Raw genomic sequence first — 8445 nt, 5'->3', positions numbered from 1 at the left:
ATCTGAGTGGAGAAAAATTAAAAATACCAGAATCTAGTATGCAGGCCAGAAAAAGAGTATATAGCAAGAAGCTTTGTGGTTTCATAACTAGAAAATTGTGTTTCCAGAAATGTAGCAGGCTAGGGAATTTCTGTCCAGCCCCACTGAAAGCAAAAATCAATAACTTTTTCCAAAATAACTTTTTAAAAATTGACTCCAGCACAGTTGGAATGGACTCATAGCTGACCCTTCAGTGGGTTTTCAGAACCTGTAAACTGTATAGGAAGAAATTGCTCATCTTTCTTCTACAAAACAGCCAGTGGATTCAAATCACCAACGTCTTGGTCTTTGAGCAAGCAGTGCAAATCTCTACAAACTAAGCACCAGAGTTCCCTATTCTAAAAGAAAAGTACTGGAAAAACTACCAGGTCAAGATCTAGGTTAAAATGTCAATCTGAAGAGTAATTTTAACCCTGAGAGCATTTAGCAGATCATGAGATAATTACAAGATTTTATTTTCAGGACCTGACAGGACATCACAAACAGAAATCAAAGCCCAAGGTCTGTCCAAGGTGGTAGTGTGTATCGAGTTAGAACCAGCTCATAGCTGAACTTCCAGTTTTCAAAGGCAGTAAATCACAAAGGAAGAGATTGCCCATCTTTTTCCCACGGACCAGCTGGTGGATTCAAACTAGAGCCTTTGGTTGGCAACACAGGTCTTTACCACTAAGCTACCAGAACTCCCTCTATCTAAGGTAGGGAATTAAATAAAAGGCACATTTCACTATAAACAGGCCATGGGAAAGTCTGCTGTTAGGGACCTCTCCAAAGTACTGAAGAGCAATGAATGGTGTGTCTCTGGACACTAAGGTGCATCTGATACAGGCCATGGTCTTCGCAATCACTTGTTATGCATCAGAGAGTTTGGACAATGACCAAGGAGGATAGAAGGAGAATTAATGCCTTTAAGCTATGGTGCTGGAGAAGAGTATTGAGAGTACCATGGACTGCCAAGAAAACAAACAGATTCATCCCGGAAAGGGTTAAACTGGGTAGCTCCTTGGAGGCAAGGATTCTGAGGCTCCATCTAGCATACTTTGGACATGTTGTGAGGAGAGACCGGTCCTTGGAGAAGGATGTCATGCTTGGGAGGGTGGAGGGACAGCGCAGGAGGGGAAGGCCCTCTATGAGGTGGATTGATTCAGTGACTGGGGTAATAGGGATGGGAGGTCAGAGACAGTGTGATTGGCACAGGTTACAACAGGGTTTAGGGCTGTTGTATATAGTGTCGCTATGAGTGGCAAGTGACTCGACGGCACATAACAGCAACAACAACAATTGGCTCCCTAATTAGGGAGAACTGATGGTCTATTGGTAAGTAGCTGTGCTGCCAACCTTAAGAATTGTGGTTTAAATCTACCAGCTGCGCCATAGAGAAAGAACAGTCTCCTTGTTATTACTGCCTCTGAAAACACGCTGGAGGGTCAGCTATGAGTCGGTTCTCACTTAAAAGGGCACACAACAACAGGAACAATTGGCTACACCTCGGGATAAAGCAGTCTGTGGAACAGTCCAAACATGGAGGAACTGCAGATTAACCAAAGCAGGAAAAGAGAGCAAAGGGGTTGCATCCTTAGGAAAGACAGAGGGGCACCTTAAACTGTACAGCAGCCACGGAAGCCAGAATGGGATTCCCTACAAGGAAGTAACTGCCAACATAGAACACTGTTTGCAGTAAAACTGTATGGCAAGAATAAAGATCAAGACATTTTCAGGTCATTAAAAAAACACCTTCAAAGGAAATTCTAAGGAATGAGTGAATGAAGAACCACACAAGTAGTAAACATGGACAAATGTTAGACATGTCTTAATGCATTTAATTTGAAGAATATTTAAGATAGATAAGTCAGTGCACAGCAAATAGAATTCAAAGTCCTTTAAGACTTAGATTGTCAGGAAGCAGGTAAAGTAACTTTTTAGACATTAAGTATATACAATTAATTAATAGAAGTGGGAATAAAGTATAACTAAAAATGATGGAACCATCAAAATTTTTCAAAGGTTTCAAAGAGGAAAAGGAAACAGGGCAAACAGCAAAAAACAAAGATGAATCACTCTAATCCTACACACATGCATAAAAGATATGTATACCTGTGTGTATGTGTGTGTATTGTTACCGTTGTGCGCTGTTGAATTCTAACCAACTCTTTGCTGACCCTTCAGAGGCAGTAAATTGCATAGACAATTACCCATCCTCTCACAGAGCAAGTGGTGGATTCAAACTGTACCTTTGGGATTGCAACACAGCTTCTTATCTCTCTTTTACAAGATCTCTCTTTGTATTTGTTATGTGCCATAGGGTAAGCACCGATGCATAGCTAACTCTGGTGGGTTTTCAGAGATAGTAAATTGCACAGGAGGAGGATGCCCACCTTTCTCCCACAGAGCAGCTGGTAGATTAGAAGTTAGTACCTTTGGGTTGGCAGTGCAGCTCCTTACCACTAGGCAGATAGATGGTAGATAGATAGATAGATAGATAGATAGATAGATAGATAGATAGATAGAGAGAGAGAGAGATAGATAGATATAGATAGTTTTACACACAGAGATATTACAGGGTGTAGTGTCTAAGGGTGAAATGGATTGCTAAAGTAACTGGGACGATGGGGTAGGTGTGTTGGAATCAGTGAGAGTAGCTCAGGACAGAGCAGGCTTCAGAGTTGCTGTGCCTAGGTTCTTTAGGGGTCACAGGAGACTCGATGGCACATAACAACATCAACAGTGTGTCAGGAAATGTGAAGATAGCAAAGGATAGAACGCGGTTCAGAACTGCTATTCGTAGAATCAGTGAGTCGTACTCAACACGTTGGCACCTAACAGCAACATATGTATGTATGTATATACACACACACACACACACACACACACACACACACACACACACACACAGTATATACACACAAACTTTGTTACCAGATGGACTAAATATTCTCAATAGATCGATTAATTTTTTTTATTTATAGGAGAACAAAAACATGAAAAGTAAAAAGGTTGAAAATCTTTTTTTTAAGGGAATAACTTAGTGAAAATAATTGCTGCTATTTGTAAGTCAGAGAATTTGTTTGCTTGAGGTTTTTTATCACAATGGGCTCAAACAACACATTGCATCAATGGGCACTAGGAAAGTGTGCCAACCAAGAGTGGCACTCACGGGGACAGAGCATTCCAGCCACGTGCGCACAGCTTTGTTTACTGAGCTCCAGGGATAATATGTGCTTCTGGCAAAGAGTTTGCACCCAACTACCCTTCAGATTATGGCAATGCACAAAAACCACAGTTACCAATATCAGTGGCCAATCAGCACACAGCAAAGTATCCATTGTGAGAAATTGTACTGGCTATTAATTATTCCAGATGCTCTTCCAGTTTTTATATATTTTCACATCTATCTTTTTCCAGGACTTAGGTAAGAAGGAGAGGGTAAAAGCCATCTGTAGGGCTTTTCCAGACCACAAAGATTTGCCATTGAAAACAAGCATGCCAAGATATAACAGTGATGAGAAAGTTTAAATAACCCAAGAATTCTGAAACACTCCACTCTGGTTAGAACTACTGCCTTTATTATTAGCCACAACCCAAATCCTAATGCAAGACTGTTTCAAAGTGCTTTATAATACTAATTCCATTCTAAATCTTATTCGTAGCATTCTCTCTACTGTTTAGAGTTTGGAGCAGCAAAAGACAGTCAAGACTTGTTCTGTGAGGGTTATGTAACTTACTGCCTTACCCTGCCTCAAGGTGGATAGGTCACTTTTTCCTACAGAGAGCAAAGAGGAAAATGATTGCACCCTGGAAAAAGGGCACACACAGTTCATGTCACATTCGGGCTGTGCAAATCCATTAATGTGTGAGAACGTGGTGTTTCACATAGAACAACCTGAAAAAAATAAACCTGTGGGGAGCTATGCAGACAATATCTATGTCTACAAGAGCTCTGGGTTTATTCTGTACAATGTGTGCATATTATTATTAAGAAAATACAGTAAGCATTTTTTATAAATGAAAGCAACAAATTCTGGTCTCTTGAATCAGACACCAGAGTACTCCGAACTCTTCTGAGAATGAAGACTGACCAATGGCTGGAAGTGAATGAAAAGCGTTTTCTCTGTTGTAGGCTACTAACCCGTTGGAAAAACAAAGGTCTATAGAATGAAAAGGCGACTCTATCCCACCTTTGGTGTAATGCATATACACACAGACAAAAATCTCATTTCTTTCAACCACAGACAGAGAACAAAGTAATAATACGTTTATATACCACAGACATGGGGTGGGGGGAAACATGTTTAATGTCAGTTTTGTTTTTTTTTTAAATGTCAGTTTTTAATTGAGTAAGGTAAAAACCCAAGTTGGAAGTCAGTTCCAACTGAGGCTATGAATTTTTTTTTATTGAGTCTTCATCCAATCTTGATGCCACATTTTTCTCTAATTTTTATGATTATTTTTTCAGCATAGAGATTGACTAGATTTAGTGAAAAGATACAACCCTGATGTATACTTCCTAATTTTAAACTACAGTACACAGCAACCGCTTTTCTGTTAGCAGCTTAACACTTCTGCCACTAGGTAAGGCAGAAATACTTGAAATCTTGATAGATATAAAATGAAACATTCAATAAAACTGTCTTCTTGAGAACGGTGGAGAGGAGAATTTATTTTTAATCAATAGTAAGTTGTTAAAAAAATTAGTAAGTTATTATTGTTAGATGCCATAGAGTCAAGTACAACCCATAGCGACCCTGTGAACACACTCAAACCCCGTCCTGTCCTATGCCATCCTCACACTTCCTGACACATTGGAGCCCATTGTGTCAATTCATCTGGTCTAGGGTCTTCCTCTTCTTTGCCAACCCTCTACCTTTCTGAGCATTATGACCCTCTCCAAGGAATAGCCCCTCCTAGCAATGTGCCCCAAATACGTGAGGCTAAAAACTTCATCATCCTTGTCTCTCAAGAGCACTCCGGCTGTGCAAACAAAGTTGTTCTTTTGGCTGTCCATGGGATGGTCAGTGCTCTTCTCCAACATCACAGCTCAAAGGCATCAATTATTCTTCTGTCATCCCTATTCATTGTCCAGCTCTCAGATGCATAGCAAATGATTGGAAAGACCGTAGCCTCAACCAGATGCACCTTAGGCCTCAAACTGACACCATTACTCTTCAGTAATTTGGAGAAGTCCCTAACTGCAGACTTTCCTAGTGTAATATGTCTCCTGATTTCATGACTGCTGGTACCAAGGGTGTTAATTGTGGATCCAGTTTAGATGAAATGAATGACAATTTGAATCTTTTCTCATGCTGTTGCCTATCAGTCCAGTGGTAAGAATCTTTGTATCCTCAACATTGAGACACAACCCATGTTGAAGACTGTATGCTTTGATCTGCAACAAATTTCAAGTCCTCCTCACTTACAGCAAGCAAAGTTGTGTCATATGCACAATGCAGGTCATTGATGAGTCTCCCTCTGGTCCTGATTGCCACACGTCTCTTCATAGAGTCCAGTTTCTTGAAGAGTTCACTCAGCACACATATTGACTAGGTATGGAGATAGAATACAACCTTGACACACACCATTCTTAATTTTAACCCATGCAGTGTTCCCTTGCTCTTTTCACACAGCAGCCTCTGGTTTAGGTATAGGTTTCGCATTAGCACGATCAAGTGTTCTGGGATTCCCATTCTTCTCAGCGTCAGCCACAGTTTGGTGTGATCCACTCAATCAAACACCTCAGCATAATCAATGAAACACAGACATTCCTCTGGTACTCCCTGCTTTCAGCCAAGATCCATCTAACATTAGATACAATATCCCTAGTACCATGACCCCTTCTAAACGCAGCTTGCACTTCTGGCAGTCCTCTGTTACGTGCTGTTCCAGTCGTTTTTGGATAATCTTCAGCAGAATCTTGCTCACATGTGATATCAAAGATATTGTTCAATAATCTCCACACTCAGTGTATCACATTTCTTTGAAATGGGAACAAATACAGATCTCTTCCAGTCCTTTGGCCAAGTGGTTTTCTTCCAGATTTCTTGACACATTTGGTGAGCACTAGGGCAGCATCTGTTAGTTGAAATACATCAATTGATAGACCATCAATTCCTGGGGCCTTATTTTCTGCCAATTCCTTCAAAGCAGTTTGAACTTTTTCCTTCATCACCACAGGCTCTTGCTCGTATGTTGTTTCATTAAGTTGTGTGTCTGCCAATTTCTTTCAGCACAGTAGCTCTTTATACCCTCTCCAACTTCTTTTAATACTTCCTGGATCATTTAATATTCTGCCCAAAGCATCCTTAAATATAGCAACTCAAGGTTTGAATTTGTTCTTCAGTTCCTTGAGCTTAAGAAATGCTGAGCAAGTTTGGCGCTTTGATTTTCTGACTCCTGCTCCTTGCACATTTCATTATAATATTTTACTTTGTCTTCAAAAATGAGTAACCCTTTTTAAAAAACAGCACACACAAATGGCATCTTTATGCAAGGACCTCACCTGATAGAGAACATAGGAATCAGATTGATTACATCTGTGGTTCATATGGACTATGGGACAGACCATCAATTACTCATGAGTGCATTCACATTGAGATAACTGAAACTTCATACAAATTAAGTACCTATGTTCATCAGAAGACTATCAAAATAGTAAAAAGATAACTTACAGACTGAGGGAAAACTCTCAATAATGACATATCTGATGTTGTTGTTGTTGTTGTTGTTGTTATGTGCCCTCGAGTTGCCTGCTACTCATAGCTACCCTATGTACAAAAGCTCTAAACCCTGTTCCATCCTGTGCCAATCTCACTGTCTCTGACACACCTACCCCCACCACCCCAATCACTGAATCAATCTACCTCATACAGGGCCTTCCCTTCCTGAGCTGTCCATCCACCCTCCCAAACATGACACCCTTCTCCAAAGACTGGTCCCTCCTTGCAACATGTCCAAAGTATGTCAGAAGAAACTTCAGAATCTTTGCCTCCAAGGAGCAGCCTGGTTTAACCCTCTCCAGGAAGAACCTGTTCATTTTCTTAGCAATCCATGGTATATTCCATACTCTTCTCCAACACCACAGCTCAAAGGCATCAATTCTCCTTCTATCCTCCCTAATATGCATAGCAAGTGATTGCAAAAAACCATGGCCTGTATCAGATGCACCTTAGTCTCCAGAGTGACACAATTGCTCTTCAGTACATTGGAGAGGTCCCTAAGAGTAGACTTTCCCATCTCAATATGTCTTTTAATGTCCTGGCTGCTGGTGCCAAGAGTGTTGTTGACTGTGGAGCCAAGAAACTAAACCTATTAACAATCTCAATCTCTTCACTATCCGTTCTGATGCTGCCAACTGGCCCAATGGTGAGAATCTTTGTTTTCTTGATGTTGCGCTTCAATCCATATTTAAGTCTGCAGTCCTTGACCTTCTGCAGCAAGCAGTTTCCGCAAAAGGGAAGATAATTTCAACAATACAACTTTAACTGATTAAAAAATGGGCAAAAGATGTGAACAGATACATCATCCAAGTGGATATTCAGGCAATCCAACAAATATGGAAATTGGTAATCATTAGCCACTCTTCTTGTTGTTGTTAAGAACTGTCCAGTTGACTACAACTCATAGTGACTCAATGAACAAATGGATAAATACAGTAATGAAAGAGACTGGAGAGTGCTGAGATAGATCCACACTCATACAATTAGTTTTCTATAAAGTTGTCAAAGCAATTGAACAAGCAAATGGTAACTTTGAGTTTGTTTTTTATTTTTCTCCTCTCTCTCCACCAAGTAGAACTAAAACTTCTGGCTATCTAAAAATTTTTGAAAACAAACAAACAAAAAAACCAAACACCACCAAACTCACCAAGCAAATTTGAACCCTTATGTAATTATCACCTAAATCATTAATTCAAGAATGATCTCTATTTGCAACTTTTTGAGAAAGCGCCATACCACCTTCCACAATGGTTGCACCATTTTACACTCCCACCAACAGCGAATAAGGGTTCCAGTTTCTCCACAACCTCACCAGCATTTGTTGCTTGCTGTTCTGTTAAATTTTGCAATTCTGACTGGGGTGAGATGACATCTCATAGTTGTTTTGATTTGCATGTCTCTTAGAGCTAGGGATTTTGAACATTTCTTCATGTGCTTGTTGGCCATCTGAATGTCTTCTTTGGTGAAGTGTCTGTACCTTTAAAAAAAACCTATTTCTTATTGATTTTCATACGATGTGAACTAGTCAATCATTCATGTGACCCTCACTCAAAAGAGTCTGTGTCTTGTGGGAAATTCTGAACTAGAATATCTATCTGCTTTAGCAACACATGTCATTAGATCATCCTTCAACAGGCCCAAAACTACAAGTCCTATGAAATATTCCTTCAAAAGACCTGAGCTTTCAGTGTAGACAGAA

This window comes from Elephantulus edwardii, unplaced genomic scaffold (genome assembly GCF_000299155.1).
Source record: "Elephantulus edwardii isolate Elephantulus edwardi_28Jun2011 unplaced genomic scaffold, EleEdw1.0 scaffold00022, whole genome shotgun sequence".
Taxonomy (NCBI): Eukaryota; Metazoa; Chordata; class Mammalia; order Macroscelidea; family Macroscelididae; genus Elephantulus; species Elephantulus edwardii.
Note: the sequence above shows the minus strand (reverse complement) of the source record.